Here is a 17,397-nt window from a genome sequence, read left to right as displayed (position 1 = left end):
TTTGTTTGTCAATGATCATAACAACAAAATAAAACTGCTGTTAACATTTGAGCAAGCTGCACAGGCTAGCACAATGATAGATTTGGGAGGTATAGTTCAGTAGAGTTCTAGTTGAGTAGGGTTGTAGCATGTCGAAAACTGCTATCTTTTGATCGACTGTTATAACTTTTCAAAGCTTAACGGGACGATGGTATGCGATATGAATTTCAAAGGTCTTGATAGATAGACTGATAGACTTACGGACAACTAAGTGATCATAAGGATTTAGTTTTTCAGTTTTGTGGTTTAAAAGCCTAAAAATTAAATATCAGAGTTTAATTGTAAAAATTTGTCAGGATTGGCCGAAGAGCATGTACTGTGCGAGATGTTTTCTGTGTTACAGCACCCACAAACACGAGGACGTGTTCAGCGCAGGATGGCCGTGTCGGAGACGGTCAATAGCGCGGATGTAAAACGACTCTAAGCACGAGTTCCAGGGAGGTGGCAGCACAGTGAAGTTGGCGGCTTACTTCATGCTTGTACCGGGTCGAGCCCGTGAAGGCTCGCCCTCGGGACGGCACTTCACATTCGAACATCGAAGAGTTCGGATCTTCCACTACTAGGAACTGTTAACCATTTCTCTGCTAGTGTTTAATTTAAATGTGTAACGTAACGGTTATTAAAATTGATTGTATTTAAAGTGATTGTATTTAAAATGACTGTATTGTAAAACTGACATGATTAAAAGAGCAACTATGGAGTTTCTTGCCGGTTCTTCTCTGTAGATACTGCTTTCCGAATCGGTGGTAAATAAAGAAATGATTGAGTTTGAGGTGTTTCTTTGCTCGATTACCCAACGCAACGCCCACAGCTTGAAAATAGATTCACAATCTACACCTTGCTCCGACATCAGAATTGGGATCAAATCGAGCAAATGAGAAAACACGTGGCGATAACCTCGATACGATATACGATAACCTGATTAAAAGTCAAAGCGCCGCAACCACGTGGCACTTCGATCCAGTTTCAACGGGAAGAAGCATCCTACAGATCTACGAGCATACGTGTCACTGAGCAGCCGGAGACAAAGGGAGAGCTCGTTATGTGCGGGCAGGGTGGCAACTTCGCCTCGCGCTGCACGGATGACACTGCCGCTCGCATCACCGCGTCGGAAGCCGTATCATCGAGAGCAGCGCCGTGTCATCATGTCGTGCACCGTGCCATTGCGTCGAGCGTCCGGCTTCGAGCATCATGCGTCGATCGTCGAGCATCATGCGTCGAGCATCATGCGTCGAGCGTCGAGCGTCATGCGTGGCGCCATGTGGTGCTGCATCCATACTGTGCGCCGCGGCACCAAGCTGGGCTCCGCGACACCACGCCAGGCGTTGCGCATCCACGCCAGGCACCGCAATATCACGCCGGGCGTCGCGCTACCATCACTACCATCAACACGTCGAGCCTGAGATCACCGGAACCAGAGCGACGTGTCGACGTGTCGTGCAACTATCCTTCAATCTCATACAAAACCGGTCAGTAGATAACATTCCACTTTGAGTGTACAGTAAGATAAAGAAAGTAGGTTTTCAAAATGTAGTTAACTTCAAGTAACTTATTCGAAAGAAAAAGAAATTTATTGCCAAAAACATTAGTTACAAAATTTATTTTAAATTAATTGAGGAAAATGGTCACAGCCGCGGCAAAATGCTGCACAACAAGTCAATAACTGCGTTAAAAACAACCGACTTCAAACTTGCACTTGCAACATTTACAAATACAGACAAAAATGCTCATAAAATAAAACTACGGGGCCTATCCGAATAAAATTTTTATGGGACCAATTCGACACCATCCCGCATCGAACAAAAAAAGAATCACGTAAATCGGTTCAGAAACCTCTGAGTAATCGGTGTACATACATAAAAAAAAAAAAAAAAACATACCGGCCGAATTGATAACCTCCTCCTTTTTTTTGAAGTCGGTTAAAAACAGTGCTGATTTACAGGTTGTACCGAATGTAACGATTAGATTTTGTTAAAAGTTGTAGCCTACAGACCAGTGTATAGTTAAATCGTATTGCATTACATTTAACTCAACTTATTTACGCAGTGTTGTTGTTATTAGGTCGTGCGATATTGCTTTACGGTTTTGTAGTTAGTTAAAACTTATTCCATTACATTCAGCCCATCTTAGTTACGCAGTGATAAATTAACAGTACCTATTTCACTTATTCAGGGACGGGTTCACTTTAGTAGGTAATTCACGTAATTTTAAAAAATACTTTGTGGCGTAAGCACTGCCAAACTGATGCGAAATGGGATTTTGAAAGTTTATGTTATGAAATTGTTCTATGAGAAAAATCTTTTGAAACATTTGTCTTATTGGCAGTACATTACAATAGCTAAATAGTTCGAGAGGTTTATCTTTAAACTTGTTTTTAATATTAATAGGTACAATTTTTTTTATTAGTCTTAGTTGTAAATTTGTGATTCTATCAATGTAAGTATTAAATGTACGTCCATAACTTGTGATACCGTATTGTATTATTGATTCTGCCAATGATCTATAGATACCGAGAAGAATTTTGTATGGTACTTTATTTCTGATGATATATAATTTTGAGAGTATGGCCCTAAGTTTATCACACAGATGGTCTATATGATGGTTCCAATTAAATCTGTTATCAACAATCAGTCCTAAGTAAGTATAATAAGGCACTTGGTCCACACATTCACACGAGCAGTCCGGGTTATAATATGTAGCTTTGTGAAGACATACGTGATTGTGTGCCGTGATTTTAAAATTATTAAAGTTTTTCAAATGACTCGAGTGTACATGTACTATTTTTGTTTTCTTAACATTTATGACAAGACCCGCATCGTGCGACCACATTAGGATACGCGTAAAATCTTCCTGTAACTGTTGAGCTGCAGTATTAATATTTTTGTCTGAGGCTATTAGACAGGTGTCATCAGCATATTGATAGATAGAACAGTGGTTGATGACATGTTCCATATCATTTACATACGCCAAGTACAATAAAGGTCCTAACACCGAGCCCTGTGCTGTACCCTCGGTGATGGTCATTTCATTGCTCATTTCATCGCCTACTTTAACACGAAATTTTCTATTAGCAAGATAATCTTTAAACCATCCCAGAAGAGGTCCACGGATACCGGAGTTGTCTAGTTTGTGTATAAGAGTGTCATGCCTGAGTGTATCGAATGCCCTACTATAATCGATAAATAATAGCAGTACATGTTTTTTGTTATCGAGACATGAGTTTACTTCATCTGTAAATTTTGACAAAAGTTGTGAAGTTGACTTACACGGTTGAAATCCAAATTGAGAGACAGATAAAATTTTATTTTCGGCATAGAAATTCTGCATTTGTTCGGCTATAAATTTTTCCACGATTTTGTCTAATACCGGAAGAATGGTAATCGGGCGATAATTTTCATACTCACTTCGCGTACCCTTTTTGTGAATAGGTCGGATTATTCCAGTTTTTAACTCTAAAGGATATTTAGCATTAACAATAGATGCATTAATAAATTTAACTATAATATCTACGATTTTAGTGCATATATTTTTTATGTCAATACATCGAATGTTGTCGAATGCGGGAGCTTTATTGATATTAAGTTTTTTAATTATATTACATACTTTATCTCTGTTAGCTTTTTTAAGTAGCATTGATTTATTTTGTGGATAATAATAATCATTTTCACATAATAGACGCTTATTGCATTTAGGAATGATTTTTTTAATACTATAATAAAATTCTTGTGCAAAATTATTAGCAATTGTTTTAATGTCTATGTTATTTTTATGAAATGCTTTTAAGATACAGTTGTCTATTGAATTTTTGCAGCGACCTGTTAATGAATTCAAAATTTGCCATAAAGCGTGACTATTGTTGTAGTTTTGATTAATTATTTGATTATGATAGTAATTATTTCTTGATTTTTCTATGAATTTACGCGTTTTATTACGTAATTTATTGTATTTTAATCGAAGTATTTTATTAGTCGGGTCATTTTTCCAGTCAATAAAAGATAAATCTTTTTTTTCACACATAGTTTTTATGGTGCTAGTAATCCAAGGATCTTTGTTTCTTTTACTTGATGTTGAAATTATTTGTTCAAATTGTGATTGATTATAACAATTTTGGATGGTATTTTTTAAGTTATCATATAATTTATATGGACACTCTGTATTCGTAAAATCATCCCAGCTAACATGATCAAGCAAATTATTAAGTTTATTGTTATCTATTTTTCGAATGACTTTAACGTCACCCTGTACATGTGCTAATGATTGTCCAATGCACGACAATACGATCATACGGTGATCAGCCATTGCAGTGCCGAGCGCGCCCGAGTACAGGTCTAACAATTGCGTCCTTACAAAAATGTGATCGATTACGCTACGCGTTATTATTTGGTTTCTTATTTCAATTCTTGTATAATCGGTTATAACACTTGTTAGACCGCACTCGGCCATGCTATTTATGTAAAAATCTTGAATGTTACCCTTTATTTTTATATCTATGTTCATGTCTCCTAAAACAAAAATATCTAAGTGTTTAAAAGGTTTACTAGATAAAAGATCCTTTATCTCCCTTACGAACAAGTATTTACTTTCGTTGGGTGGCCTATATATTGCACAAATTGTTGCAACGTATTTGTGATTAGTCGTTAAATGACCTATGATTGATTCACAGTGATTTAAAGTGTGATGTTTGAATGTAAATACGTGAACGTTCCGTATGTATATTATAATACCGGCACCTTTTTTATTCTTACGTAACTTTTTGTGCATTATATAGCCATTTACATTGAACATATTTGCGATATTATCTTTAATGTTTACTTCAGTTAATATGAGAATATCTATTGGTGAACATGAACTGTTTATTAATTCTAAAACATAACAAAAATTTTTAATTAGTGATCTTACATTTATATGGACTAAATTTAACTTAAATTGAGATTTCGCTAACGATGGAACATTTTTACAAAATGAGTTATATGTACTACAATTAAAAAGTTCTAAATTATTGCTTGGGATATTCGACTGAACTATGGTGACCTACATAAAATACTATATCTATTACCGCCGATGATGTGCTGGTGCTGCCTGGTTGAGGAGATTTTCAATGTCTGTTTCGCTTCTGATCACAATAGGTTTATTATTCTCTGATTTACGGATTAATATATTCCCATTCTGGAACCACACATATTTATAATTTGGTGTTAATTTTTGCTTAGCTTGCCACAGCAGGGTTTTATTCGCTTTAGTTAGGGCTTTGCGTACTATCACTTTGGTTTTAGCTGCTGGTACTGCTTCATCACATACCACCTGTCCCACAAGTACCTCTCTGCGTCTGGAAGCACGTACCCACATATTACATAATTCCTCCTGTTTGAACTCCAGTTGAATACATCCATCCTGTCCGTTTCTTCCTTCCAGGCGCTTCACGTTGGAGATTCCTTCTTTGGTTAGATTTAGGTTATCAGCTAACTTGTTACATAAGTCATTAAGGTCTTCATTAGGACGAGACGGAATGTTGGCAACTTCTATGACGGTATCCAGACGCTGCTGTTCCATATAGCGCACGTGTTGTTTTAATGCATTTATTTCTAGATCGAGGTGTGAATATGTGCGTGTACTACGCACGAAATGAAACTTCTTTATGACCTTATTTTTTCAAAAAAAATAATTTACTATATGCAACTTTACAGAAATATGTCGAATCACGCGTGATAGGGATAAGAAAAAAAATGGTGCGTAACGGAAAAATGTCACGCTAAATTTTTTTTCAACCCCGATAAAGAAGTTTCACTTCAAAAACCTTCAGAAAACCTGGATGGGTTTTTCTTTTCTCTATGCAATTAAACAGACATTATCTGACGATAGTATGTAAACTGTAAAGGCGCTATTAACCTTAAGATTATTTTCAACAGTCTTAAATCTTAATATCTTTACATTGAACGGACCCAAACGTCGATGAGATAGTTAAAATAATTTTAAAGCAATCAAGTTACGTACTCAAACTAAATCTAGACCCGTATTCCAATCATAACATTTATCTTAGGCCAGCTGTTTATTTGAACACGCTAATTATCTGCGACATTGTATTATGAACTGCCTAAATAAGGACCTAATAAATTCTCCCAAGTAAAAATTCAAAACTAAATGCCTCGATTTACCTTTTATTCGATCAAAGTAAATCTGTAACATTTCATAAAACTTCATATCGTAAAACTGTATACTGTGAATTGTTCACAACTTTATTTTAAGAAATTACCTCAAATATCACCTTAAATAAAACCTACGAAAAGTTTTTTTTTTAAACCTCTAATGCACTAGTTAAGGCATTACTTTTCGTTTTTAATCGAATAGCAATAAGGCTGTCTTTGTGTAGCAATTAATTGTTATTTGTCAAGGGTTATAGCCTAAATAAAAACTAACGCAGGTAGTTTAAGAAATTAATGCGGGTAGTCAAGAAACTAACGCGGGTAGTTAAGAAACTAATTTGAAAGTAATTCGCATACTGTTTTTGTTCTGATACACGGACAAGTGAATGTTTATTGTTTACGTTCGATTGAAGGATCTGGATGCAGTGTACCAATTAATGTGCTTTCTTTGTTAGTGTTAGCTCACAAAATAACAAACATTAAAGCAATTCGTTACTTAATTTATCTTGATGGCAGTGCTTACGCCACAAAGTATTTTTTAAAATTACGTGAATTACCTACTAAAGTGAACCCGTCCCTGAATAAGTGAAATAGGTACTGTTAATTTATCACTGCGTAACTAAGATGGGCTGAATGTAATGGAATAAGTTTTAACTAACTACAAAACCGTAAAGCAATATCGCACGACCTAATAACAACAACACTGCGTAAATAAGTTGAGTTAAATGTAATGCAATACGATTTAACTATACACTGGTCTGTAGGCTACAACTTTTAACAAAATCTAATCGTTACATTCGGTACAACCTGTAAATCAGCACTGTTTTTAACCGACTTCAAAAAAAAGGAGGAGGTTATCAATTCGGCCGGTATGTTTTTTTTTTTTTTTATGTATGTACACCGATTACTCAGAGGTTTCTGAACCGATTTACGTGATTCTTTTTTTGTTCGATGCGGGATGGTGTCGAATTGGTCCCATAAAAATTTTATTCGGATAGGCCCCGTAGTTTTATTTTATGAGCATTTTTGTCTGTATTTGTAAATGTTGCAAGTGCAAGTTTGAAGTCGGTTGTTTTTAACGCAGTTATTGACTTGTTGTGCAGCATTTTGCCGCGGCTGTGACCATTTTCCTCAATTAATTTAAAATAAATTTTGTAACTAATGTTTTTGGCAATAAATTTCTTTTTCTTTCGAATAAGTTACTTGAAGTTACTACATTTTGAAAACCTACTTTCTTTATCTTACTGTACACTCAAAGTGGAATGTTATCTACTGACCGGTTTTGTATGAGATTGAAGGATAGTTGCACGACACGTCGACACGTCGCTCTGGTTCCGGTGATCTCAGGCTCGACGTGTTGATGGTAGTGATGGTAGCGCGACGCCCGGCGTGATATTGCGGTGCCTGGCGTGGATGCGCAACGCCTGGCGTGGTGTCGCGGAGCCCAGCTTGGTGCCGCGGCGCACAGTATGGATGCAGCACCACATGGCGCCACGCATGACGCTCGACGCTCGACGCATGATGCTCGACGCATGATGCTCGACGATCGACGCATGATGCTCGAAGCCGGACGCTCGACGCAATGGCACGGTGCACGACATGATGACACGGCGCTGCTCTCGATGATACGGCTTCCGACGCGGTGATGCGAGCGGCAGTGTCATCCGTGCAGCGCGAGGCGAAGTTGCCACCCTGCCCGCACATAACGAGCTCTCCCTTTGTCTCCGGCTGCTCAGTGACACGTATGCTCGTAGATCTGTAGGATGCTTCTTCCCGTTGAAACTGGATCGAAGTGCCACGTGGTTGCGGCGCTTTGACTTTTAATCAGGTTATCGTATATCGTATCGAGGTTATCGCCACGTGTTTTCTCATTTGCTCGATTTGATCCCAATTCTGATGTCGGAGCAAGGTGTAGATTGTGAATCTATTTTCAAGCTGTGGGCGTTGCGTTGGGTAATCGAGCAAAGAAACACCTCAAACTCAATCATTTCTTTATTTACCACCGATTCGGAAAGCAGTATCTACAGAGAAGAACCGGCAAGAAACTCCATAGTTGCTCTTTTAATCATGTCAGTTTTACAATACAGTCATTTTAAATACAATCACTTTAAATACAATCAATTTTAATAACCGTTACGTTACACATTTAAATTAAACACTAGCAGAGAAATGGTTAACAGTTCCTAGTAGTGGAAGATCCGAACTCTTCGATGTTCGAATGTGAAGTGCCGTCCCGAGGGCGAGCCTTCACGGGCTCGACCCGGTACAAGCATGAAGTAAGCCGCCAACTTCACTGTGCTGCCACCTCCCTGGAACTCGTGCTTAGAGTCGTTTTACATCCGCGCTATTGACCGTCTCCGACACGGCCATCCTGCGCTGAACACGTCCTCGTGTTTGTGGGTGCTGTAACACAGAAAACATCTCGCACAGTACATGCTCTTCGGCCAATCCTGACAAATTTTTACAATTAAACTCTGATATTTAATTTTTAGGCTTTTAAACCACAAAACTGAAAAACTAAATCCTTATGATCACTTAGTTGTCCGTAAGTCTATCAGTCTATCTATCAAGACCTTTGAAATTCATATCGCATACCATCGTCCCGTTAAGCTTTGAAAAGTTATAACAGTCGATCAAAAGATAGCAGTTTTCGACATGCTACAACCCTACTCAACTAGAACTCTACTGAACTATACCTCCCAAATCTATCATTGTGCTAGCCTGTGCAGCTTGCTCAAATGTTAACAGCAGTTTTATTTTGTTGTTATGATCATTGACAAACAAATGTGACAACAGCACAAAAATAACATCTTAAAAAGTTTAAAACGAATAATTCGTAACTGAACCGCAGAAAACACTCAAAAAGTGGTGAAAGCTTATTCTCAACTAAATATTTACCAACTTGAATTTAAAGTAATCATGTGATAAATGCAGTAGAAAAACCCAGTAGTCCAGAGATATAATTATGATCTCCGAAGTTTATATAATTATGATAATTTTACGGAATTTTAAAAGCATATAAGTAGTTTACTAAATGTTACTTCATTACATATACATAATTGTAAATAAATAGGTCACAATGGTTATTTTATTGGTATACTAGATTTCCGCCCGCGGCTTCGCCTGCGTTTTCAAAGGAAAACCCGCATAGTTCCCGTTCCCGTGGGATTTCCGGGATAAAACCTATCCTATGTGTTAATCCAAGTTACCCTCTATATGTGTGCTAAATTTCATTGTAATCGGTTCAGTAGTTTTTACGTGAAAGAGTAACAAACATCCATACATCCATACAAACTTTCGCCTATATAATAGTACTAGATTTCCGCCCGCGGCTTCGCCCGCGTTTGCAAAGGAAAACCCGCACAGTTCCCGCTCCCGTGGGATTTCCGGGATAAAAACTATCCTATGTGTTAATCCAAGTTACCCTCTATATGTGTGCTAAATTTCATTGTAATCGGTTCAGTAGTTTTTACGTGAAAGAGTAACAAACATCCATACATCCATACATCCATACATCTATACATCCATACATCCTTACAAACTTTCGCCTTTATAATATGTATTAGATTAGATTTATTTGAATGATTTTTTTCCAAGTCACGTTTCACATGATATCTATAGTATTATACTATAGATTGAGTATAAAATGGGATCCAGACAACTTTAATACTAGGACGAAAAACCTTCAATTTTAGTAAATGACGATTATTGTCCTCCGCTGGATTTGGACTTCAAGCAAAGGGAGTGGGTGGCTGAAGATGTTGTCCGGAGTAAAACCGAATATGTTATGGGGTTTTGTTACCCATGTATAATGAAAGTCGTAGATTGTAAAATAAACCTTTAATCGATCTTTCAATAATACAGTACTATGTTGTTAATGCTATACAATGTTTCACCAGTCACCACAATGAGTCTAGTCTGTACAGGTTAGCAGGAGACAATCATTGAGTATTGGTATTAAATACGTATCAACTGCGTATTGCGTTTTGCGTATTAACTATTCTGCCGTCCTTTAACTAGAAAGCCGTTAAGCCCACGAAGTGAGTTTCGAGTAAATGGCAAAAAACACGGAAATCGTTATTTCTTAAAAATTATGACACTTAGAATAATTATTGTGAGATACATCGATCGAAATTTAATTATATTATATATAAATAATAGAATGCATAGAACGTGCATAGAATAAAATAGTAGGTAGCGTTTATTTCCCTCTGAGTAAGTAGTGTGTATTGTGTATCAAAAGTAACATTCAATTATGTATTGTGTTAATTTTATTTATTACGGATTCAACATCAAACAACTCTACGGTAAGTATCAAGGTGCGTATTAACTATAGAGCTATTGCACGCCTCATAAGCGAAGCGTTGAGGTGGGTACTACTGTACTGTCACTTCGCGCAAAACATCTGATTTTTCAAATTTAAAATGTCTTTATGTATCATACATTGCACTTGTAAGATAATACATACACACACATATTAAGAAAAAACACTATTTTTAACGTTCATGATATTTTTGATGTCATTTTTGTTATTTAAACTAGTTAAAAAACAGTTTAAAAAAGTTCTGTCTTGGACGTCCGTGTGTCTGTATGTGCGGATCCTTTTTCTTGTTAACACGATAGCGACCGAAATACTTTACTAATCGAGTCTTTTTTTTTCTCTTACGCTTGAGTATGCTCAGGAATAGAACCCTTTCATTTTTCAGGGTCTGATTCGATGTGGTTTAATTGTTATTAAATAAACAAAAATAATAATTAATAAATATTTATTAAAAAAAAATTATGAGGCGTGCACTTTTGGATTTTCCAAATTATTATTTATTACCTTACCTAATACCTATAGGTATGTTATAGCTAATTGCTGCTGGGCGCTGGCTGCGATTTCGTCCATGTATCTACTGAAAGGTTTCATGACATAATATGAGCACAGGGGAATAAAATAAAAATACCAGTATGTACATCCAAAAATATTTATTTCAATTATTACAAATTATCCTTAATCTAATTTTGAAAATCTAACACTGAATTAGATTCCTTACAATAATATTATTCAAATTAATAACAAAATAACGTATTTTACGGCTAAATTAATATTGAACTAATTATGTAGTTAAAACACGAAAGCGCATTACCTTGTTATACCAAAAATTTTATATGATACAATATTTTCAACTGATATCGAAATGTACGAAAATAGTAATAATGTAATTGAACTGAGAACATAATATTTTAATATTCAGACAAAGCTGTATTGTTTCGATATACGTAGTTTTTATTGTAAACTGCACATAATATTTTCATAGAAAAATACTGTAAAACAACAGATGATGAAATTTTCAAATAATTTGGAAAATCCAAAAGTGCACGCCTCATAATTTTTTTTTAATAAATATTGCACGCCTCATAAGCGAAGCGTTGAGGTGGGTACTACTGTCACTTCGCGCAAAACATCTGATTTTTCAAACTTAAAATGTCTTTATGTATCATACATTGCACTTGTAAGATAATACATACACACACATATTAAGAAAAAACACTATTTTTAACGTTCATGATATTTTTGATGTCATTTTTGTTATTTAAACTAGTTAAAAAACAGTTTAAAAAAGTTCTGTCTTGGACGTCCGTGTGTCTGTATGTGCGGATCCTTTTTCTTGTTAACACGATAGCGACCGAAATACTTTACTAATCGAGTCTTTTTTTTTCTCTTTCGCTTGAAAAAATAGTTAATATAGTTTTTAGAATAGTTTTTACAAAATATGTAATAGGTTTTGTCTGGTGTGACTGATTGATAGACAACACACTGACTATAATGATGGACCTAGGACACATGAGGATTCAAGATTTATTTGGAGGATATTCCTTGAGCTCTATAATGAATGCATTAAGAATAGGGTTTGAAAAACAAAAGTTACCTGTCCTCGGTGTATTAAGAGTAAACCTCTTTGGCTTATTTGGTGTTAACACATTTTGGTCAACACTCTCCGAAACCTGATTTTGTATGACACCATCACCCTCACCACTGCATATAACAATTTCAATGTCATGGTTACTTGATGTAGGCATCAAATCTGCAGCCTTACTTATATCATCAGAAACCCTAGCAAACCCATCACCAATACCGTCACCACTAGCTCCACCATCTCCACTCATGCCACCAATATCAACACCTACTGTTTCCTTATCACCCCCAAATGGCACAGTAAATCCACTGGCAGTACTTCCTAGTAAACCAGAAACTCGGTCCAGTATGTCATCTGGGGGTATATGTATAATCAGCAGGACCACCACCAGTCTAAAAATTCAATGTAGGTAAATAGAATTAATAAGTCATTACATTCTGAAGTCCAATTAAAAACACAACTATGAACGAACACGACTAGCTAACCTTAATTTGGTTCATCCTTATTTTAGTGCTGCGTTTGCGAGAATTCTTTTTTAAATTTTCCCATTTCAAACGCAGCTGCTGAGGTGTCCTGGGACAATTCGTAGCCTGGGCATTGAACCGCTCGGTCAATCTAACCCATTCCTCGTTTTTTAGTTTGTTATTGGTGGCGTTCGTTGTTTTCGTTGTTATGATTTTACTCCCTTCTATTAATTCAAGCAAGAACTTGGATTCCTCTTTTGTAAGAGGCTTGCCTTTTACCTAGAAACAAAAAAATAAGATTTAGGCGCGAAATTGAGCGTAAGTTGGGAGCACAAAAGCGTCACCTTATGAAATAACAAAAAGGTACTTACGATTTCGCAATCCATTATTGATAATGAATAATAGGTAATTAATGACTAACTGTTATAACTTGTTTTACTTATTTATTATTTGTATGTTCGCAATATTTAAACGCATAAACGTTCACAGTTTGATAGCTGTTGTCACTTGCCACAGAACAGACCAATACACATTCCATTTTAGGTAAAGTATTTTTACTTGATATCATATTTTATGTGATAAAATATAATTCCTAGTAAAGTTTTTACACGCTTTCACAAAATTATTTGCTTTTAGTATTTTGGATATTCTTTATAATATTTTAAGACTAGTTTGTTACTATTAAACATTTAGCTAAACGTATTGCATACATCAAACATTGTGCTAGGAACGGAACGGTCAAGAGGGAAAAGATCGCCACTGATCCCGGTATCACAAAAAATTTGGATTGCAGTCATTTGTTATTGGCACGCAGATCGGAGATCAATCGAGCAACACGCAGTAATCCAGGATTGGTCATAATCTTGGATAGGAGATACATTATTAATTTCGGGCGTAAATCTTTTACCGCCAAAAGTTTAAGTATATATGTTAAATAAACATGTTTTTATTTGTCGTATTGGGCTGGAGGACGCGGAGGGCACTTTGGAGTATGATTGCGCTCCACAAATATTGCGTTTTCAAATTGAACAGTTTTAACGGGCTTAGATTTTAGTGTACGATTACTAATTAATTTAATGGATCACGCGGGAGTTGAACGGCGACGAGCGTTGCCGCCACGTCACCACTCTGCACGCTTGGAACGAAACACCGTACGCGAGCCAATTGCAAAATCGACCGCGCACCGCTTCCGCCCAACCGAGTAAGTAATGAAACAATGAAAGTAGTGGTTTTTTAATTTCTATCATGCAAAATTCGAGAATTTATATTATTTCACCCATACAAATATGAAATTTTGACGTGTTTCATATCGAACTTTCATGGGAACAGTGAAATTTTGTCCGAGTGAATTTTAAACTTGGCGCGTTTATTGAACATAAAGTCACACTTCAGGTATTTAAAAATATAAATAAACAACGCATAAATTATAATTGTTGACAATCATTTTAATCGTATACAAAATCAAAATGTTTACCTTCTCAAAATTCCTTTAAGTGCACTACACCACTAAGTTGGTTTAATATTTTTTCAAAGCTAGCTATCTTATAGGTTATGTGCGATCCATAAGGCTCACGGTGGAACTGTGCTTGACGAAGAAAACCACAAATTTTTATAGACGCATACATAGATATACACTCAATATCTTATCAGAATAAATCGTGTAACTGAATACTTGCTTGCTTACCCTTATCAATTCTCGAACTTTTTAACAATTATCCAATTGAAACGGAAGCTTGTGATAAACATGACGAACATCTTAAATCATCATATTATGTATAACCAATGTATATTTGTATAACCAGTGTAATATGTATGTACATACTCGTCACGATGAGACCGATGTCGAGTCTATTAAATCATTCGTTGCGTATCGTCCTTGCAGACAAATACGGACCATTTTCAGGCTGATCGTGCGGGGTGAGGTAAGTGTTTAATTTTGGCGGGAGGTGGAGAGTGTCCGTTCTGTAGCGTTTAGCTACTATTATGTATTCTGTGACATAATATAGCAGGAAAGCAGTTACCATGTTCTTGTTTGAGGATAGATTTTCTATTTATGAAGGAAATTGCATGTAATGATATGAATAGAAAATATTTAAATTAATATAATATAATGCAGTCTTAATTACCAGGAACAGATCTTTGTTACTGCAATGTGAGATAAACAATGTTATATTTAAATAATCTATACTAATATTATAAAACTGAAGAGTTTGTTTGAACGCGCTAATCTCGGAAACTACTGGTCCGATTTGAAAAATTATTTCGGTGTTAGATAGCTCATTTATCGAGGAAGGCTATAGGTTATATATCATCACTCTACGACCAACAGGAGTGGAGTCACGGCCACGGGGCTGAAACCGCGTGGAGCAGCTAGTACTGAAATAATTAATATTTTTTATTGTCGAAGTTATCGCTCGCAACAATGAGCGCTAGGCTTGTGCCTAATGAAGTCCTGGCATTCCTGCAGTATCAGCTGGATGTCATGGATGAAGTTAGCATAGAGCAAATTTGCACGAGCAATTTTACGGAAGGAGAGATACGTGACGCCAAATCACTACTCTTTTTGCCATTGAATATGGCCGACCAGATGCCGTCTCGCAGGAGGGACGAGAAGGGAGAGAGGAGTCTACGGGACATCATCAAGGTGTTCAAGAAGACCGATCCGGACGACGTGCCGACTTTCGTGGCGAAGGATTTGCGTAAGCTGCCTCCCGTCACATTCGACCACGTCGACGTCACCCGCCTTCTTAAGGACATCACTTCATTAAGGACGGCCCTAAAGGAGATGGAGTTTAAATTTGGAGCTTCCCAATCCACCATCAACGATCTGCGTAATGAGGTCGTCGCCCTGCGCGATTCAATTTCATTATGTAGGTCAGCGGAGGTTTCAAATGTGAACACGCGTCGTGGAGCGCAACGTGAGACTTTTGAGTCAGCGAATTTGACGACGCCGCCGGCCGTCGACCGCGTCACGCCGCGCCCCGCCTGACCCGCGCCTCCCCCGGAGAGCCCGCCTCGTGTAGCCAACCCGACACCGGCTGGCTACGCGGCCGCTGCCGCCAAGCCTCCCGTAAAGCGGCAAGAAATCACCCGAGATGGAGATCCCGTTAAGCACAGGGACTCCCCGCGCCGTGCGGCACCCTTGTCGAGCGTGAATAGACATCCACTCGATGAGGAGGGCTTTACAAAGGTAGAGAAAAGGAAGAAGAAAAAGAAGCCCTCCTCCAACAAGTGTGGTACCGCCCCGACCGGTAACAACCACCTGCTGCGGCCCGCCATACCGACGACGCAGCTGTACGTGTCCCGCCTGCACCACTCCACCCAAGCTTCTGATGTAGTGGAGTATGTGCGGGTGAAGACCAAGTTTATCGTGAGGGTCCAGCGCCTGGAGCCGCGCAATAATTTGAACTTTAATTCATTTGTTGTGCGTGTACCGAGCGAGCAGCTGTCGACCTTCATGAGCGAGGAGTTCTGGCCCCGTGGTGTCGTGTTCCGGCGGTTTCGCGGGCGGCTTCGCAACACCCAGCCGAAGCCCATTCAGCGCAATATGACACTGCCAGTGCCGTGAATTGTGTATAGTGTAGTGCTTAATAGTTTTAGTTATAAAATATTATATGTATGTTAGTCTGTAAGGTATTTATTCTATGGGTCTGTACAATTTATTGTCTGTTACCTGAAATAAATGTTATAAATAAAAAAAAATAAATAAATAAATATCCCTTGAGGCAGACTGATAGTCTTTCTTCAGCGGAAATAGCCAATCTATAATTGGTATTTTGTTTTCGAATATGTGGCCTGAGAATTTCCAACAAACTTTCAAATTTGTCCTAAGGAGCGCTGGTGCAGTGAACTCCCATAAATAATTATAGTATAAAGTTATACCTGCTCATTCATTTATTAATTGATATCACTATTTAAAATCTATCGTAAAAACTCCAATATTAATATGAATAAAATTTGAAACCTTATAAATAAAAATACATCATTAAGTACATACACAGTACACTCTTGTTCATTTCTTATGTAACGCGCGAAACGGAGCTTACGGAGCGCTCTCGATTGCGCTCCTATGAAACAAGATTCAGTACATTGCCCAAATACGAAATCCAATAAGAGTGAAAGAGAAATTTCGCAACAGTCCTGCACGTGAAACAAAAGATTTACTATGGAAAAATAGCAATTTTTGGAGCGCCGCTCACACGCGACGTTGCCGACGCGACGCGGCCGCATCGCATGACAGCAGCAATTGCGCGCGACGTTGCACTCCTATATTAGAAACAAACACTATGAGTACGCTCGATAATCATTGAATTTGTTTTGAAATAGCCTGTACTTTATAATTTTTAGTGTTTAAATATTTTATAATGTGGTGCTCATTATTTTTTTGTAATAAATTATCCCGCTTACGCTATTGTATTTTCGTTGTTTTATTTCAAGTGAACACCCATACAATTTTGTCACGAGCCGCCTCTGGTCATAATGAATTTAATCTTTCCCTCGAGTGGGCTCGAGAAGGCGTGCGGATTCCCGCGACTGCTCGAGAAGTCGCTGGAATGCTCGAGAAGTCGTGGGTCTCCGTGACTCCGCGCTTCACTGCCCTTCGCCGCTCTTTCGGTGTGAGTTGACCCTTAAGCTATAAATTGATAAGAAGCTCGCTTCTCCTTAGATAGCAAATGATTGGAATATACTCACCAAAATTTTGCGTTATATACTTAGCCACACAACTACTATTTTAATTTCACTTAAACGAAACACAATGAAAAGTTTATAAAGTATTATTGAGGGTAATTTAAAAGTGTTATGAACTAATTCGTTTGAAGAGTCAAACTGCCATTTTCAGAAAGCAAACGG

General features: G+C 37.5%; 1 pseudogene; it reads left to right on the top strand.

The window, feature by feature from the left end:
- Positions 1-14,968: 14,968 nt before the first annotated feature.
- LOC149895164 (uncharacterized) lies at positions 14,969-16,114 on the top strand (annotated as a pseudogene).
- Positions 16,115-17,397: the final 1,283 nt, after the last annotated feature.

Source organism: Colias eurytheme, chromosome 32 (genome assembly GCF_061535395.1).
Source record: "Colias eurytheme isolate Ceu_HAF_F1 chromosome 32, ilColEury1 Martin Lab GWU primary, whole genome shotgun sequence".
Classification (NCBI taxonomy): Eukaryota; Metazoa; Arthropoda; class Insecta; order Lepidoptera; family Pieridae; genus Colias; species Colias eurytheme.
The sequence above is the reverse complement of the archived record's forward strand: the minus strand, read 5'-3'. Positions and strand labels throughout refer to the sequence as shown.